The following is a 20941-nucleotide window of genomic DNA, read 5'->3' as shown; positions in this document are numbered from 1 at the left end:
GCATAAAGTATTTGGGGAAGGAGAGACTGTTTTTAAAGTCCAGTCTGTTCCTCTTAAAATCTGTTTATAATAATCATTCCTTATAAACATATATTTCAATAACTGTATTGGACAAATACATCAGACAAGTGTCAATTTTAAGAATGCCAGCCAACATGTTAATATCATCAAAAGGTTTGGTTAAATCTACTCCCTAAACCCCACCCATCTAAGGTAGTGCTTATGGTTATTCAATTCCATTCTGAGGACTTAAGACCAATTGAAGACTTATACATAATTAATGATCATTTCAATAATGCCAGATGTCATCTAGGCAAGGTGTTAACATATTAGTTGTACTATTCTTTGAACATTTTCATTGTTTTGCAAAAAAAAATTTTAATGTGTCAATTTCCAAAGTCCTCTATCTGTAGTCTAAACACCACTCACTGTTTTTTGTCAGTGGTCACAAAGGCACCATTTACTAGTAAAGGGAGGGAGGAAGGAGGAACAAACTAGCTAGTACATGCCTTTTACCATATGAATCAAAGTTTCCCAACAGTAGCTGGCTTGCCTTTGAAGCCTATGTTCACATGCCGACCTCACACATCAGTGACCTATAGATCACCTAACAGTTCACGTGCTCCCTTACATTTCCCATCCTCCCATAGTTAGGTTAAAGCCGCATAACTCATTTTTATCAATAAAATGAGTTCTGCTAAGAGCAGAAGTGGCATGTGTCCCTTCCAATTCAAGTCAGTTAAGAGTGGATATGAGTTCAGTAGTCATCAAGGAAATGCAAATCAAAACCACAATCAGATATCATCTCATATCAATTAAGGCGGCTATTATCAGAAGATGTGGAGAAAAGGGAACCCTGATACACTGTTGGCTGGTAATGTAAATTGGTGCAGCCATTATGGAAAACAGTAGGGAGGCTACTCAAGAAATTACAGACAGAACTATTGTATGATCCAGCAATCCCACTCCAGGTATATATCTGAAGGAAATGATACCACTACCTTGAAGAGACCTCTGTACTCCCATGTTCACTGAAGCATTATTCACAAGAGTCAAGGTGTGAAGCAACCTAAATGTCTATGGTCAAGTGAATGAAAAAAAGAAAATGTGGTATATAATTAAAATGGAATATTATTCAACCTTAAGAGAAGAAATCCTACCATGTGCACCAACATGGATGGACCTAGAAGACATTATGATAAGTGAAATAAGCCAGACACAGAAAGACAAACACTTCATTATATCACTTATATGTGAAATCTCAAATTGTCATTTCATTTTAAAAAACAAAATAAAACAAAAACAGTGGATAGGTATTCTCCATGTTTTCTTTCTCCCAGCCATGAGGCTGAAAGAATAGATGGTGTGGAATCCCTTAATGGAAGCAGCCTCAGTCCAAGTTTCTAAACCACCAAGAATAGCCAAATGACCTACACAAGATGATGACATGAGCAAGAAATTATCCTTTTTTAAGTGATTGAGATCTGGGATTTGTTTGTATATTAAAAAACAAAACCAAACCATGTTGCTACTGCAGTATAGCCTAGCACAGTTTGAGTAATATATGTTCTAAAAACAAAATGCTATATCCAAAATGGACTAACCTACAACTACAAAGAAGCTCAGCCCTCGGAAGAATTGGATTCAATTAATAGTTTTTTCAAGGATTTTAGCCATAAAATATATGCTTACAAGTTATTTAATAGAATTTAAAAAAAATTCCACTGCAAGCTAACTGTGTTCTCTCACTGTATTACTGGATTTCTATTCTATTCTTTTCTACAAAGGAAATAAAGGCATTTTCCCCCCTTACATTAATGAAGCAGGAGAAATACAGTATGACAGTGAAACAGTCGGTGCTTGGAGGGATTCACTTCTATTCATTGTCCCTTGAGACCATAAGCATCATGATAAACTCAGGTAAGCTTAGCCTGAGGGAACTGACTTTATGATCTAATGTATCTGAACAAAAAGTACAGCATTATCACAACTGCTACCTCCTGCTTCTGCTTTCATTTAAAACAGCCTTTTCAGCAAGACCCTAAAGATGTTAAAGCAGAAGCAAAACTTTTCTATATTAGAGGAAACCTTCCATGAACGAAAGTACCATATTAGAGAGGTGGTACTCAAATTAATTTAAGACTCCATGTATTTCCTCATACTCTAAAACTTCGATTCAGAAAAAAAAGAGAGAGATGTAGGGACTTCCCTGGTGGCGCAGTGGTTAAGAATCCACCTGCCAATGCAGGGGACACGGGTTCGATCCCTGGTCTGGGAAGATCCCACATGCCATGGAGCAACTAAGCCCATACGCCACAACTACTGAGCCTGTGCTCTAGAGCCCACGTGCCGCAACTACTGAGCCCGCATGGTGCAACTACTGAAGCCCATGCACCTGGAGCCCGTGCTCCACAACAAGGGAAGCCACCACAGTGAGAAGCCCATGCACCACAACGAAGAGTAGCCCCCGCTTGCCGCAACTAGAGAAAGCCCGTGCACAGCAACGAAGACGCAACACAGCCAAAAATAAATAAATAAATAAATTTATTTGTTTAAAAAAAAAAAAAAAAGACATGCAGACCCAACATCACTATATTCTTGCCAATACAATATTCCTGCCTACAAGACACCTGGTAAAGTTTCCTCAAAAATGTCAATGTCATGAAAGACAAAAAAAGTAAGATTCACGATTAAAAGAGAACAATCTATGGCAACCCAATGCAAGATGTGATCCTTGATTGAATCTTGTGTCTGAAGAAATTTTTCAAGTTACAATGGACTTTATTACATAACAGTATTGTAATAATGACATATTTCTAGTATGTGATGATGATGACAGTACTGTGGTTATATAAGGGGAAGTCCCAGTTATGAGGAACTGCCTGCTGAAGTGTTTTGAGGTAAAGTTTCACAATGTCTGCAAGAATCCTTGAATCTAGGTGAAGGGTATATTGTTCATTGTATTACAGTTTCAAATTTTCTGTAAGTTTAAAATTTTTCAAAATAAAAGTACAGCAGTTAGCAAGTACAGATATTATGTACTATAAGGCCAACAACAGAATATCTTCTATTTCTCTTTATTTGTACTCTTTATTATATGTACTCTAATAATAATCATTAAAAATATTACAAAACAAATGAAAACATAAAACACAAAATAAAGCCATATGTAAAGATGAATCTAAATACCACCATCCCACCATAAAGAAATATCCTCTGATCACATTTTAGTGTCTATTCTTAAACACTTGTTTTAGGAATACATGCATATCCTTTTATGCAAAGTAGATATTAAGCCAATATTAAAAAAAATTCAAGCTGTTACTATATATGTAAATGTATATACTTTCTTCCCTGTAACAATATGTCAATAAGAGTAGACCTACAGCACCGTTTTCATTGTTGTTGAGTACAACATTATACAGCTGTACAGCAGTTTATTTAATCAACCCCCTGTATCTCCTTCAGTTTCAAGTTTAGGAATATTTCTATTTTGATTTAAGAGACTTACATATTCCCTCAAAGTCACATCTACTTACTCTTCCAATATACACGGAAGTTCATTATAAGCTATCTGAGCATGAGCTCTTTGCTAAATGAAGATGATAAACCTTTTGGAAAATGGTATGTAATATAGAGTATTATTCTAATGGCTAAATTTTAATCAAGGTTCCAAGATAAACTTATTTCTATATGTAAGAGTTCCCTTACCCTGAGTCCCCAGTCCCTTACACAAGCCCTGTAGGCCTCTGTACCCAAGGGCCTCTGACCTAGAAAACCTTATTGCTTCCATGTTTGATCCAAGCCCTAACTGAAAAGTCAGGTGTAGCTGTCCATGACCCTAACGCATGATGAAATGGTAGTCTGCCCCTGAAGGAAATATCTGATACAAGGGACAGTCATGGGAACAAGTAATTACAGTGGAGCAATGGTAGAGGACTGTGTAAAGAGTAATGGGAAAAGGGTGGCAGAGTACAAGTGAGGGAATGCTTTCTGGGCCAAGAGAAGATCCTACGCAAAGAAACAAAGGAGTGGATATTCTTGGATTTTTTAGAGACTTGTGAGTTGTTCACTGTGACTAGAGAAAAGGGTCTAGAGGGGAACAGTGGTCAAGAGCTTTCATGCAACGCTAAGAGTGGACTTCATGGCATTTCTGAATTGCCCTCTATGCTAAGCAATTTTTCTTCAATTATGTTTCTGAAAGGCGGAAGAGAAGTTTCCTCTGTAAAATGTTATCCCATTCTCTTCCTACTACTTTGAAAAACTGCTTCCATAGATTTTAGTTTTCCTAAACAAATGGACTTTTCTCTAAATTTGTAAGTGGTGGCATAGGACACTGCTATGCATGGTCAGGTATTATGTGCTTCTCATTGCTACCATGTTCTATGTCCTGTTTTTTTAAAAAAAGCATCAAAAACATCCCCTACCATTATGATTATGGTTATCTGCCTTTGTGGACATCAGGTTTAGCTTGAGCTAAAAAAATGTCCTGGAAAATAAGTAGAAATTTTACATATATTTTGTATATATATTTTTATACACAAAAATCCATAGTTCTTTCCAATATGGCAAGCAATTTACCCACAGCATTTAAGAAAAATGAAGCAGCACCAGTCAAAGGTGAAAAAGCACCAGGCAATATGGCTCTTTTTGATTAAAAAGTATATTTGAAAAACCAAGACAACAGCCGTATCTTATAGCATCCAGTGATTAAAGGTGTTTTCAATTACATTAACAAACACAAGAAGTCAAATGTATTTGGCTATAACGCATTGGCATATATTGGCAGCCAAAACTTGGTCAACAGTTTTCCAAAAAAATATGTTATCACCCATTGCTTTGAACGCCTTCAGCTTCAACAGGGTCACAACCTCAAATTACCATCTTTTTAAGAAGTTTGCTCAATGGGAAGTTCTTCTTTACCAATCAGAACTTTTTTATCCAGAGACCAAGTCTTAAAATACCCAATTCAACCTCAGGCAGAAGTTTCACTCAGAGGAAGTGTGAATAGAGGTGGGTGGGGAGAAAGAAAAGGAAAGCCTGTTCTCCAAACACACTGACAAGAAGTTCATTCATGACCTGGCTGAAACTGGCAGCTAATCCAGGGCACATGACGGAAGTAAATATTTTGAGTCACAGCCCTGAGTCACCATTTCGAGTGATGCCGGAACTCCCCAGGCTGCTTGGACCATGCCACCAACCTTGAAAGGGATACAGAGTACAGACAACTGCAGAAATTCCAGTGCTGAAGGAAATGCTTCCTCAGGGAACAGTCGAGAAAGAACAATGATTTCTGTCCATAATTCTGTAAAACACCTTGAAATATTAGCTCTGATCTCCCAAGTAAATTAAAAGGAAAAAGAGTGTCTCACACAATGGCAAAAATGAGAAGAAATTGCCCCGTATTATGTAAATTAACAAAGGACTCCATACTATCACTTTCGGAAATTCATAGAAGGAAATGCTGCTAGAGAATCTTAAAGTTAATTAGCAAGTACATCACCAGAGACTTGAAAATTTAACACCTATTTTGGTCAGCTTTTAAACTTGCCAGTTGCACTTTATCAGACTCCTGTGATTGAAGACTTCAGGACAGAAGCATATTGGATGATGCAAACTGTCATAGCTTTAGACTCTGCCCGCTGATTAGTAACCAACTCCTCTCATTTTTTTCTCATTTCCTCCAACGGTTTGAAAAGACACTGTCGAACATTTAACTTGCTGGAGAATTACAGGAGATGCTTATTTTTAAGACAAAGTTACTTTATCACCCTAAAGCTACATTTTTTTGTTTCTTCTTTTCATGCCTAAAGAATATCCTTCGGAACAACAAGACTACATCACCTTTTTTGAAAAGGCCAAAGGCCAGAAGAATGCCAAAACATTAGAAAAGCAAAACAGTAAACTTTTATTTGGAAGTGACCTGTGTATTTAGTCATTCAGCTCCCATTTGTTACTTTACAAATAATGATGTAGGTCCTCAGAGGGCTTATATTTTGCCCCAAAAAAGTGGCTATTAAAACGATGTAATGTACAGCATGGTGACTATAGTTAATAATACTGTGCTGCATATTTGAAAGTGGCTAAGAGAGCAGATCTCAAAAGTTCTCACCACAAGAAAAAAATATTTTGTAACTATGAATGGTGATAGATGTTAATTGACTTATTGTGCTCATCATATTGCAATATATATAAATATCAAATCATGATGTTGTATACCTGAAACTAGTATGTCAATTATACCTCAATTAAAAAAAAATGCCATCCCATATTCACCCTTTAATAAAATAGACAATTTGCAGTCTTCCTTAAGCAGCTTTTTACTTCAAACATCACTTTTGCTCAGTCACACTTCCTATAACAAATTTGCCTGAAAGAAAAATCTCCCAATATGGTTTACTTATTTATGTGAAAATTAACAGGACAGAGAAAGAAATCTCTTTGATCATTCAGTTAAATAAATAAATCACGGGTAACTCCTATGTCTAAATGAATGGAATATAGCAGTTAAATGAGACAGATAAGGTCCCTGCTTTCAAGGGAAAGAAATAATAAAGAATTACATAAAATATTTTCAGAGTTACAAATACTATAAAAGAAACATGAGAGAAAATGAAAAAGTAGCCAGACAGCAGCTAGTATCATGTATTTGTAACATAATGCTATTGTGAAATAATGTATTTCATTGACTCAGAGCTGCAAATATTCAGATATCAACAGCTTTGAAATATGAATGTGTATTACAGTCAATGGTAACATAATTATAACTAGCAGCATTTTTCAGTAGTACCTAAATAGCACATTTTAACATCAGTGGGGGTGTAATTGGGCAGTGGCTGGCATTGAACATGAGGTTTCTTTTTAGAGAGTGATAGAAATGCTCTGAAATTAGATTATAATAATATCTGCAAAACTCTATAATTATGTACCCTTAAAACAGGTGAATATTATGATAAATTATATCTCAATAAAACTGTTTTTAAAAGATGACAAACTTGTCAGGTAGAAAAGCAGCTGCCACATGACAGAAATGCATGTATATAATAAAGACTTTTTCAAAATTAACAAAAAAAACAAACAGATGTATTCAGAAGGGAAATAGACCAAGAATACAAATAGACAATACAAAACAAAAACACAGAAAGAGCTAATAAACATATGAGAAAAGACTTAACCTCATTAGAAATCAGAAATGCAAGTTAAAACAAGATAAATGTTTCACCCACCAAACTAAGAAAGATTATATCAAGTTTGGTTCAGAGATAGGTTGTATCGATGTTTTCCTACTTCGCAAATATCTATCAAATGTACGTTAAAAAACACATCCCTTTGACTTCCAAATTTCATTTTTAGAAATTAATCCTAATAATTTAAAATATGAACAAACACTTAATAAACATGCTCAAAGCACTGTTATAATAGATTTTAAAAACAGCAAAAAAATCTATCTCCAACACAATAGGACATAAATTGAGTAAATTATAATTTTACATATTTATACACACAGACACACACACACACACAGTATATACAAAGGCCACAAGGTACATGCACAAACATGTTATACACACCCATCCAAATATATCCTATGGCCATTGATTTCCTGGGTGATGGGACTTGGGAGATTTTTATTTCCTTTCGGCCCCTCGAAGTTTTCTCATTTTTTTCAGTCAATGAATATGCATTATTTCCATGTTTTAAAAGGTTAAAAAAAAAAAAGTAGTGTGGATACGTATCCAATAATCTTCACATACAAAAGCTTAGTTACAAGCTTCCACATCCCCTCTTAATTAACTTTGTTTACATTTTCATCTCCCACACATAAAAGTTTTAGTTCATGAAATTCAAGAACACTTAAATTGAGCAAGCTCCTCCTAGCAATTTTTATAAGCATTATTCTTCCTATATTCAATAAGCATTATACTTCCTAGTACTCAAACTACTAGAGTAGAATACTGTGAAAAATAATTCATTAAAAAAATCAAAATTCCAGATATTACTGAAGATCAAAATGGAGGTTAATAACTTCTTTGACTTAGTAAGAAAATACAGTTTCTTAATTTACAAAACTCTGAAAGACAATATGCAGTGGTTAGGTATCAGTATTAATGCAATGATGATTTGCTGTATAACTTTAAAGTGTCTTTAAATGTCTCTAGAAGCATAATTGCATTGACTTAAAATAACAAGAGATAAAGGTCTCTAAATCCAGTGTTTGGGTCCACAGACTATTGAAAAACTAATCACCTGTGAATGTAAAAATAAGTTCTGAAATCACAGTCTATGAACATGAGAAAGTGATACTAATTTACCTAGAGCTATCCAAAAACATCTTTTATATAAAATTAGATATAACTGTTTTCTAAAAGCAAACAAGAAGAGTCAGAAAAGTAGAGCCAGAAAAAAATATGATGAAGCTCATTTCACTGGGGACTGGCATTTATTTATTTATTGAATTATTACCACCACGGGGAACAGAGAATCAAAATCTCCCTCTCCTTCCGTGAGCAATTCTGATGCTTCTCATGGAGCAAGCACAAAGAATACAGGCCCTTTGAAAACACCCACTGCTCCATCAATGCTGGTTTGTTTCCTCCTAGTGATGAGAAGGAAATGATCCTGAAAGCATCTAACATTTTAAAACAAAAACTCTTTACTAAAGTTAAAAAAAAAAAAGAAACCCAAGTCAATGTTAAGTCTTAAAATAATGGGTGTGAGTCAGGTCAAAATGAGCCAGGAAGAGGATAAGTTTAAAGGAATACATGAACTCAGTTTTGGTAAAACATTTAAAATGTTAAAATACCAACTAACTGCATGAGTTAAAATAACAACTAACTAGTAATAAAGGAATTGGATTAATTGATTTCTAGGTTGCCTGCCAGTTCTCCAATTGTATAATTCTCTACTGGGGAACAACAGATTATATCAGGAGAAACAGTTTCATTAAAAAACACACACATATATATAATTCTTTAGTATAAATTTATTTTGTATTAACAAAGGGAAGGGAGACTATTTTTCTCTGTGTTCTTTAACTTTCTAATTTGCAGGACTGTTGCAACTGGACAGATATCTAGACACCACTCTGAAAGACAGAAAATTCACCTAGAGGACAAAAGCAAACTTCGGAGGCTGTTTTTGAGATGGCCTGATTGTTTTAATTGCAATGAGCTGGCAACTGTACGGCAGAGAGGCCAGAGAGCAGCTAAGTTTTCTATTTTCTATTAAATACAAAGCGCTGTAATATCCAGAAAATACTCCACAGCATCTTTCTTGACTGGAAAATTGGCATGGCCAGGGTTTGCCCAGCCTACGGCCAAGCCCTTAGGGGAACAGGTAATAAGTGTTCCAGCAAGCCATTTGGGTGGCAGGGCAGTGATCTGACTTCTGACCTTCTATAGAACAGATATTGTTGGTGAGAGGTGACATCCATTCACTGAATTTGGAACATAAACATAGGCGCTTCTCCTTTTATTAAGGGACGTATTTAACAATCATGCAGGCAAGCCCATCTTTCTACACAAAGAGACTTTGACCGTGCCAGGTGCTACATGTTCTCCTCTGTCAGTGCACATCATCAGTCTATCTTTTGAGAAAAGACTTACTATTAAGAAAACTGGGCAATGGTCAGTCTGTTAGTAACATCTGCTTCCTAAAAATGGAAAGCATGCTGCAAGGAGATTTTCCCAAATGCCACCATAACAGAGGTTACAACACAAACCAAGATATAATCCATTTAAGAATATCCACAATTATCTTTAGTTTTTTTCCTTTTCCATAATCATTCACTTCCCCACAACTGTAGTATGGGCATGATGTAAACTATCCTTTCTTCATTTGTACACTGCTTCATCGCTTATAAAGTACCTTCATAGACATTATCTCATTAAATGCACATGACAAACTTGAAGGGTAGGTATTATGCTTATTTGACAGATGGGAAAAAGTGAGGCTGGCAAACTTAAATCACTTGCCCAAGGTCGCATCTAGTGCGTGTCAGAGCTTGAATCTGAGCCTTCACCTTCTAGTTTGCATTCCCCATAACCACAGAACCAAAGCAAAAACAACGAGAGGGAACAAGGCCGACTTACATACGCATGGCTGTGCCTAAAGTAGCTTATAGTATAACCAACATGAAACAAAATATTTAAAAGGGCACTGTGGTAACAGAATAATCCCCCCCCACCCCGCCACCCAAAGATGTCCAAGTCCTAACCCCTGGAAACTTACATTTGAATATGTGACCTTACATGGCAAGAGGGACATTGCAGGTGTGATTAAATTAAGGGGCTTGAAATGGAAGGTTACTCCAGATTTTCTCGGTAGGTCTGATATAGTCACAACCGGGAGGCAGAAGAGTCAGTGTCAGAGTGGTGTAGCCTGAGAAAGATTCAACCAGCTACTGCTGGCTTTAACAACGGAGGAAGGGGCTACAAGCCAAGGAAGGTGGGTGGCCTCTAGAAGTTAGAAAAGGCATGAAAACAGATTCTTCCCTAGAGCCCCCAAGAGGAATGCAGCACTGCAGACATCTTGATTTTGGCCCAATGAGACAGCTGACCTTCAGAACTGAAGATAATAAATTTGTGTTGTTTTTAAGCCTCCAAGATTATAGTAACTTGTTATGACAACAATAAGAAATTAATTGAGGCATGAAGACAAAATTGAGATAACAGACTACCCCTAGCCTGCTACATAAATATTCTTGATATTGTTTTGTATACCAACATAATACAGTTTTAGAATATTTTTACTTCCTAAAATACATAGATCATTAATCCTTAAACTAAAGCAGATTTGCTTAAGTTCTACTTTTCCACATCTACATTCAGATAAATTGTGTTTTCTACATGACAATCATCTTTTTTTTTAGGAGTAGGGGAATAAGATACAACCTACTATGTATAAAATAAATAAGCTATAAGGATATATGGTACAGCATGGTGAATATTGCCAATATTTTATAATAACTATAAATGGAGTATGATCTTTAAAAATTGTGAATCACTGTTATACATCCAAAATGTATATAATATTGTAAATCAACTATACCTTAATTTTTTTAAAAAAATCATCTTAGTACAAAACAAACAAATCATACTCCAAAATGACCTTTTAATTTTCACTAATTCAACAATGTTCCCAAGTTCAGATTATTCTGTCAATTTAGGGGAAAATCAGTTTTCAGCCATTATGCAAACCTTGGTTAAAACCTACAAATTTTGGGCTTCCCTGGTGGCACAGTGGTTGAGAGTCCGCCTGCCGATGCAGGGGACACGGGTTCGTGCCCCGGTCCGGGAGGATCCCACATGCCGCGGAGCGGCTGGGCCCGTGAGCCATAGCCGCTGAGCCTGCGCGTCCGGAGCCTGAGCTCCGCAGTGGGAGAGGCCACAGCAGTGAGAGGCCCACGTACCGCAAAAAAACAACAACAAAAAAAAAACCTACAAATTTTGTGGAGTCACTAGATGAAGGGGTTTAAAAATCCAAGTGGGCAACTAGTATTTTGAAGCAAGGTATAATATTTCAATCACCATACAGGCATGTAAAATAAGACACTAGGTTTTCCTTTTTAACACTGTAGTTGTGGTTTTCTTTACATATTACATCAAGGAAATCAGCAGGAAAAAGAAAAAGAAGACAAGTCACACAAAAGGACACAACTAGAAATGTAATAAAGTTCATGTTTAGAAGTTAACAAAATAAAACAAAAAAGCAAAAGTCAAAAGCTTGAAAGAAAAAACAGAGAGCATGTTTGGGAACTAAGTTTCACAAATCCATGAAATAAGAAATTTTAGACTGAGGTTTCCTTTTATTCCTGCAGACTCAGTAATGCACAAATACCATTCAAAAATCAAAGCACTAAGTAAGCTTACCATCTTGGATTGAATTTTCTGCTAAATCAAACTGTTCATCGCAGAACCCTACATTTTCCCTTAATTTTTTAAAAGGCATGTCTACAATATTTTGGAGATATCCACATGATAATATTCATTATTTCATGTAACTTGTATAATTCTACCAAAAATAATGACTAAGAAAATTAATAGAATGGGTACTGAAAGTGTTACTTTCTCTGTAATGGTCACATCAAATCTACTTAGCATGGCAAGGAACCAAGATCTACCCATCGAGCTCTAGATCCTTTTATTTTTAATACAATGCTCTTATGTGTGTTAGGCTTGATGGTGAATTTATTTCATTGGACTGCTGGTTTAGAATATCTTTTTAAAGTTCATTTAGATCCTCCCTCAGTTTACTTCCAGCTTCATTTCTCAACATGCTCTCAACTCTCTCACATTGCACATATAAATCTTATAGATAGATGCATATACGCGGGTCACATAGAATTGTTGATTTTCCTTCATAAACATCTTTTACTAATCTATGCATATATTGTTTCCTCTGCCTGGAACCCTCTTCCACATCTGGTGAATTCTACCTCATCTTTTATTAGCTACCTAAAATATCACCAACCGATCTGGGAAGCCTTCCTCAAAGGCCCCAAGCAGAATTAGATACTTTCCAGGTATGCCTCATTTATTTTGGTATAAATCTATTTGTGTCTACTTCTCAGAGTTAAAATGAAGTAAATTTAGATTGGTCTTCCAAACATATTTCTGAAATCTTCCTTCCTCTCCCTCTACCCAAAATCATGCCTGGAGTAAGAAGAAAAGCACACTGAAAGTATTCATATTTCCTCTTTAAGAGCTAAGAAACTAAGTGTTACACTATCCTAATACCAAAATCCAGACTTTCTTCCTTAGCTACTACTACATGTCTTAATGCATGTGACGACCCACAATAAAATAGCCTAATAAATTATACATCGTCTAATATCTAGGTACATCTTTGGTAAACAGAACATAAAATTGGTCCATGAATTATTGATCAGTAACAGATACACACTGGATTTGTAAAGGATGTTTTCTGACTAGTATCTTTTTTTCCAGCCCAAAAGAGAAAAAGGTACTCTCTTACTACTATTCTTTTTCTTCTTTTGAAGGACCCTAAGTTTTAGTTCTCTAAACAAGCTCTAATCTATCATGTCTTAGCTGTGCCAGATAAGATAGACTTTTTCTGACTTTCATAGGCATATGGCTTAGACTCAGTCAGATACTACCATAAAAGCTTTGAATCTCTAGCAAGTGATGCAGAGAGCCAGGGATGGGTAAGAAATTATTCCCATGGTGTTGCCCCACAGTCAGTAAGAGCAATTCCAATAGCAATAAAACCCTACACTACTGGTTCCTCTGTTAGCTTCTCTTGCTCATTTTTCAGAAAGCTACAAGTTACCAATATCCTGCCAATAAATTCCTATTCAGCAAAATTCAGCCAAAGTCAATTTTTATTGCTTTGCACGAAGAACCCAACACCTGCATGCAATAAACACACATATACAACCTACCATATGCCAGACACTTCTCCATATACTAGCACACAATGGTGAGCAGAAACACATCTGTTCCCTCTCTGGAGAGTTTACAGTCTAATCAGGAAAACAAACACATCATAAGATAACCAGAAAAAAAAAGAAAAGAAAAGAAAACAAGTATAAATTTCAGCTAAATGAAGAAAAAGGGCTGTACTTAGTGCACTGACAGCCTGTATAGAAGAACCTGATCTAAAAGGAAGAAGAAGGAAATGGGAAAGGACATTGATAATATACTATTTAACGCCAAGCATTTATAGTATCTCCAAAAAGTACCTTACTCTAAAAAATTTTATGGTGATCCTGGAGCTAGCTGAAGTTTGTTCTTTTTACAGGAAGGGATAAAGTCATTATTCTGTTTTTTCTAAAGAGAAATAGCCCAAGAAACAAATGAGCCTAGAGCAGTACTTCAAACAGTTACAAACTTCAAATGTTGATGCAACAACTATCAGGAAGTCTTCTCGGGGCTCAGCTAAACTTTCAGACTCACAAAACTACCAAAGGCCACACACAGCACCAATCTATTTAGAGGCTATAGTACAGAACCAGGCATAACCTCCCCGATGAGAGTCCTTACATGAACTTCCCTGTGCAGCAGTACACACAGCTGTCCAGAGCTCTTCTCTTTGCCTCATCAGGAGACAGCTCAGGTATGAAGAAACTAGATGTGGTGGGTACAGCAGCTACCCATGCTTCAAAGCCTCCTGCCCCATAGGAATGGTATCTCTTGTAATGCCCCATAGCCAGAGCTTCCAGAGTTCCCGCAAAGGACATGCCAGTTGTAAGAGTCACTGAACTCAGGGAACTCCAAAGCTATGGCTTCCCCATCAGGTATTTATTAGTCTATTTACAGTTTCTCCCAGTCTAAATGCAATATACCAACCAGGGGCTTATTCTTAGCATAAGCAATGATACCTAGTCACTTAGCCACTCAGGACCCAGTAAAACAGAACAAGAAACTTAACAGAAGATCGAGTTGGCATACAGAATAGGAAAGAGTTTTAATGACCATTTTCCAAAAGCTGACTACTGATAATTTTACTCAACTTTAATATCCCTACGTGTATTATTCAGTTAGGCTGCATTACACTATAGTAACAAGCATCCCCAATATCTATTAGTCAAAAATAACAAAGGATTATTTTATACACATACATTGTGGGTCAGTAAGAGTCTAACCTTTATGTCTTCCTCACTCAGAGACCCAGGCTGAGGGAGGTTCTATTATTTACACTATCACTACTCACTATGGCATCTGGTAAGAGAAGAAGCAGAACAATGCCCCAACTCCTAAACACCTCCACCCATCAATGACACACTTCTGCTCATGTTTCATTGGCTAGCAAAAGTCACAGGGGCTTACCGAAATTCGAGGTTATTCCCAGAAATATGATACTAATGAATAGTTGTAATATCTACCATATCATGTAAGAGATAATTTAAATAAAATAATTTTATAAATTTTACTTCCCAAATATTAAAAACATGAGGATGGAGCTCTTTTAAGCACTAAAGTCTCCTCTGGATTCAGAAACACAATAAAGTAGAGAAAATAAGCTAACTAATTGAAACTTTTCATGATCACCCTGGGAATGTAGTACAGCTGTGGAAAGGTAGGTAATTTTCCCAAGGTAACACTGGAAGAATGGCAGAGTCTGGATTTGAACCCAGGCCTGTGTGACTCCATGGCCTATTTCTTTTTCATGACACAACAATGTATAGCAAATATGGATGGAGTGAATGAAGAAAGAAGAGTTAAAGGGTAAACTCCACAAGGGTATCAAGAAGGTTAGGAGGCAGGGAACTATATTCAATATCCTGTGACAAACCATAATGGAAAAGAATATGAAAAAGAATACATACATATGTATAACTGGGTCACTTTGCTGTACAGAAGAAATTAACACAATATTGTAAATCAACTATACTTCAATAAAATTTTTTTAAAAAGGTTAGGAGGAGTAAGGGGACAAGATATCAATAGTTTCAGACAGGCAAAGAGTGGAGACATTAAATATGGAAGGAATGAAGAGTGAGGTGAATTATAAGAGAGAGGTTCAATAAGATGAGGGATCAAGTCTCCACTGAAGGAGGCTGCCACCAGCGATTGCAGTTCGGGCCACTGCTGGGCTGGGCTTAGGGAGCTGCCAGATTGAAATGGCTGAGCATGGGAAGTGATGAAGAGAGGCACCGTGTTCAATACCCTGCTTGTGAAGAAAAGGAGAAAGGAAAATGGCTACAAGAAGACACATGCTCAAGGGAAAGCTGTTTTGATTAGTTTTCCAGGTAGGAAAAAATTAACCATGTTTGAAAGTTCAAAAAAAAAAGAAGGGAGCAGGGGAAGAGCAGGAACATAGAGTTAAATGAGAAGGTTCCTGAGAAGGGAGAAGTAATAAAAATATAAAACAGCTTGGGCTTCCCTGGTGGCGCAGTGGTTGAGAGTCCGCCTGCCAATGCAGGGGACACGGGTTCGTGCCCCGGTCCGGGAAGATCCCACATGCCGCGGAGTGGCTGGGCCCATGGGCCATGGCCGCTGGGCCTGCGCATCCGGAGCCTGTCATCCGCAATGGGAGAGGCTGCAGCAGTGAGAGGCCCGCGTACCGCAAAAAAAAACAAGAAACAAAACAAAAAAAAAACCCAGTTTATACTAAGTGAGCCATGATAGTGTGCCCAGTCCCTACACTAAGCACTTTACATGTCTTAACACATGTAAATCAACTCATTCCATTTAATGCATTCCTATGGAGCAGGGTTGATGCCTCAGTCAGGGAGAGGGTAGTAACCTGTCAGTAACTTGTGCAAGTTAAACCGCTGTAAACGACAGGGCTGGGGCTTGAGTCCCAGGCAGTTTGCCTTCAGAAACCACATTTATCCACTCAGCTACTGTCTCCCAACACAAGACAGGGGCGAGGGAGAGAAAGAGGGAAAAGCCACTATTCTACCTCGAGATAACAGAGAAGATAAAAGGCATCAGTGGGGCAGAGATGTTTGTGTTTGGGCTCAGATGGGACAGAGGTGTGAGAAAAGTTCAGGTGGATTCTGTAAGTTGTAAGCATTTCTTCCACAGTCAAGACACAGTCTAATGGTGCTGTGTCCAGATATATGTACATGTTCATGACTAGATTATTGAAAACTATATTCTCCTTTTTTCTTAAATTCAAACACTATTTGGATAAAAATTCCAATGTAAAAAATGCAGTCAATTTGTATATTCTTTTCATAAGAGAAGTCTCAGAGGTTATACAAAATGATTAAGAGAAATATCATAAGCAAGGACAAAAAGAGAATAGAACAAAAAATCCGTATTTGTAAACATATAACGAAAGGACTTTAGTTATTTCCTCACTATAGAAAAAGCTCTTATGATTCATTCATCCATCTATTCAATTTATTGGGTACCACTTGTGCCAGGCACCAGGCATTGTTCTAGGCCCTGGGATTTCAGCAGTGAACAAAACAGATAAAAACTATCCTGGTGGAATACATATCCTAATTGAAAGAAAGAGGCATTAACTAAAAATAAATAACTTCTATAGCAATGTGAGTACTAAGGAAAAAATAAAGCTGAAAAGTGGATGGAAGTACAAAGTGGGAAAGGGGGAACTGGCATTTTAAATAAGCTGGTCAGAGCATTACTAAGAAGATGACACTTGAGCAATTCCCACAGGAGGTGGTGGAGGGGCACCCAATGTACACTGGAGGGATCAATGCTCCAGGCAGCGGGAACAGTCCAGGGGAAGGTGAGGTGGAAATGTGCCTACTGTTCACAAGCCACTGCAAGGAGCTCCAGTGAGGCTGGAAGAGCATGAAGAAGGGGAGAACACTAGAAGATGAAGGTAAAGATAGAAATGGTGGGCTGGAATACTCAGTCCTCTCGGCTACTGCAGGACAGATGGGGAGACATTAGTGGAATCTGAATGGGAGTGTCATAATCTGAATATTTTAAAAGAATCACTCTGGCTGCTCTAGAGAACAAACAGCAAGGGGTACCCAGGGCAGAATCGGGGAGAACTGCGAGGGGGGTGCCGGCTCTCTTCCCTCTGCCCCTCCGGGTCTCCTCTCCACCGTTTCCCACCCTGCTCTTTGCCCACGACGCTGACCAGCGTGAACTCATGGGCAGCCGGGCACGCTGGCTCCCACTTGGATTCAGCCAGTGGGAAGCACGCACAGAGATGAAAGGGAGGAAGGAGAGTGAGGCCAAGGTTTTATTCCCGTGTTCTTTCCAGTCACCTTGGGCTGGCTACTGTCCTCTGACAAAAGCCACAGTTCCCTCACGTGGCTCGCCCCACTGCCTGGATTCTGGTAACTGCTCCCTTCCCTTTCTCCCTTCAGGCTTAGAGGCCAAATTTTAACTAGTGCCCACTTACTTTGTAAATAGTCCCCTTAATAAAAGCTCCTCAAACTATCCCAATTTAAGTGTGCCATCTCTTTCCTTTACTAATTCAGGAGCCCAGGGCAACAGTCCAGGTGAAAGACAATTGTGGCTTGAACTAGGATGTTAGCAGCAGAAGGACAAAGAAGCAGTTAGACTATGACTTGCTGAGATTTTATGTCAAGCATGACTCCAAATTTTGGCCTAACTAACCAAAAGGATGGAGTGCCATCAACTGAGATTCATTTTTTTTAATCCACTAATCAACAGAAAATATGTGCAAATATATTAAAAGTGGCTCAGAGGAAAAGGAATACTATGGCTTACAGACAAATGCAAAGGTGATTAGTCTTACTGTTAATTAAAGGAATACAAATTAATATAATATAAAATAATATAATAATATATTACATATATAAATTATACATATATAATACATAGAATAATGATATATATAATATAAAATTGACAAAGATAAAAAATATGGTGATAAATGGTATTGGCATGGATGTCAGAAAACACTGGAGGGGTGTAAACTTCTGTGAAAAATAATTTGCAATTTCTATCAAAACAATACATATACTTTTTTTTCATTGAAGTATAGCTGATTTACAATGTTGTGCCAATCTCTACTATACAGCAAAGTGACTCAGTTCTACACATGTAGACATTCCTTTTTTTATATTCTTTCCCATTATGGTTTATCACAGGATAACGAATACAGTTCCCTGTGTTATACAGTAGGGCCTTGTTGTTTATACATCCTATATATAACAGTTTACACCTGCTAATCCCACACTCCCAGTCCTTCCCTCCCCCAGCCCCCTCGGCAACCACAAGTCTGTTCTCTATGTCTATGAGTCTGTTTCTGTTTTGTAGATAGGTTCATTTGTGCCATATTTTAAATTCCACCTAAAAGTGACATCATATGGTGTTGGTCTTTCTCCTTCTGACTTACTTCACTTAGTATCATAATCTCTAGTTGCATCCATGTTGCTGCAAATGTTATTATTTCATTCTTTTTCATGGCTGAGTAGTATTCCATTGCATATATGTACCACATCTTCTTTATCCATTCATCTGTTGATGGACATTTAGGTTGTTTCCATGTTTTGGCTATTGAGAATAGTACTGCTATGCACGTGGGGGGTTGTATCTTTTTGAATTAAAGTTTTGTCCAGGTATATGCCCAGCAGTGGGATTGCTGGATCATATGGTAATTCAATTTTTAGTTTTCTGAGGAACCTCCACACTGCTTTCCATAGTGGCTGCACCAACTTACATTCCCACCATCAGTGTAGGAGGTTTCCCTTTTCTCCACAGCCTCTCCACCATTTGTTATTTGTAGACTTTTTAATGATGGCCAATCTGACCAGTGTGAGGTGGTACCTCATTGCAGTTTTGATTTGCATTTCTCTAATAATTAGTAATATTGAGCATCTTTTCATGTGCCCACTGGCCATCTGTATATCTTCTCTGGAGAAATGTCTATTAAGGTCTTCTGTCCATTTTTCAATTGGGTTGTTTTTATTGTTGTTTTTGAGCTGTATGAGCCGTTTGTATATTTTGGAGATTAGGCTCTTGTCGTCACATCATTTGCAAATATTCTCTCCCATTCCGTAGGTTGTCTTTTTGTTTTTTTTATGGTTTCCTTTGCTATGCAAAAGCTTGTAAGTTTGATTACGTCCCATTTGTTTATTTTTGTTTTTATCTATATTGCCTTGGGAGACTGACCTAAGAAAACACTGATACGATTTACGTAAGAGAATGTTTTGCCTATGCTCTCTTCTAGGGGTTTTATGGTGTCATGTCTTATGTTTAAGTCTTTAAGCCATTTTGAGTTTATTTTTGTGCACGGTTTGAGGGTGTGTTTTAACTTCATTGATTTACATGCAGCTGTCCAACTTTCTCAGCACGACTTGCTAAAGAGACTGTCTTTTTCCCATTTTACATTCTTGCCACCTTTGTCGAAGATTAATTGACTGTAGGTGTGTGGGTTTATTTCTGGGCTCTCTATTCTGTTCCATTGATCCATGTCTGTTTTTGTACCAATACCACACTGTTTTGATTACTGTAGCTTTGTAGTATTAAAACAATACACATACTTTGATCTAAAAATCCTGCTAGGACTTTATCATACATATTCACACACTTGCACAAATACCTGTGTATAAGATTTTCACTATAGCAGTGTTTAAAATTACAAAAAAAACAGAAACAATCTAAATGTCCATCAACAGGAAATATGAGTTAAATAATTTAGGCTATATATACTATAAAACAGAATACTATCAGTGGTTTTCAAAGAATGAGGTAAATCTATATATGTCTACGAGAGATTATATTGGGCAGGGAGGGGCGGGGGGCTGAGTCAGGTAGCTAATAGTAATATTTAGTATATTCCTATTTGTGAGTTGTTTTTTTTTAAGGATATACAGATATATAGGAATAAGAAAATTCTAGGAAGATCAAAGAAACTATTTAAAGTGATTGCCTCTAAGCAGGCTAATGTGAGCAAGTCCTATTTTTTCACTTTCTACCCTCTTGGACTGTCTGAAATTTTTTCAATAAAAATAATACTAAAGCCAAATTTCAAGAAAGACCAGTAATAAATTATCTGGCACTGCACAAAACCTGTGGTGTTGAATACAGAAATATATCTGAACAGTTCAACATTTTTTTATTAGTGTTCACATGTTGTTAGAAGATATAAATGCCCTGACCCATAATATCCTGAATCCCAGGTATATTTCTCCATTTGTGGTAAAACTGAGCCTACTTACATACTCTTGGGGTTTTCCAAATGCCAGTCATACATGGAAAAAACAACAAAGTTTAATGTAGATAGTTTCAAATGGAAAAAAGCAAACATGTGACCCAATCCCTATGAAGAACTGGCTTAACGACACTCATTTTGGTACTGGTCATGATATCAAATGTAACAGTCCACAACATGATTTCTGTTTCACTGGTATTATAATTCCCAGAATGAATATGTTTTAGAACCAGCAAGAAATAACAATATGGAAAAAAATATTAATTTTCTTCAGGCTTATCTTAAAATATTTTGTCAAAGCCAGCAAATCAAAACTGGTAAAAAATTTTGCAGAAGTATTGTACCAGAAGAATGTCACACTATTTCT

General features: G+C 37.0%; 1 protein-coding gene across 4 annotated transcripts in view; it reads right to left on the bottom strand.

Annotated features, from left to right (window-relative positions):
• The window catches only part of ITGAV (integrin subunit alpha V), an 87545-nt gene that overhangs the window by 54551 nt on the left and 12053 nt on the right, over positions 1-20941 (bottom strand). The window lies entirely within an intron of this gene.

This window comes from Orcinus orca, chromosome 7, assembly GCF_937001465.1.
Source record: "Orcinus orca chromosome 7, mOrcOrc1.1, whole genome shotgun sequence".
Taxonomy (NCBI): Eukaryota; Metazoa; Chordata; class Mammalia; order Artiodactyla; family Delphinidae; genus Orcinus; species Orcinus orca.
This window is presented reverse-complemented; position numbering and strand designations above follow the sequence as displayed.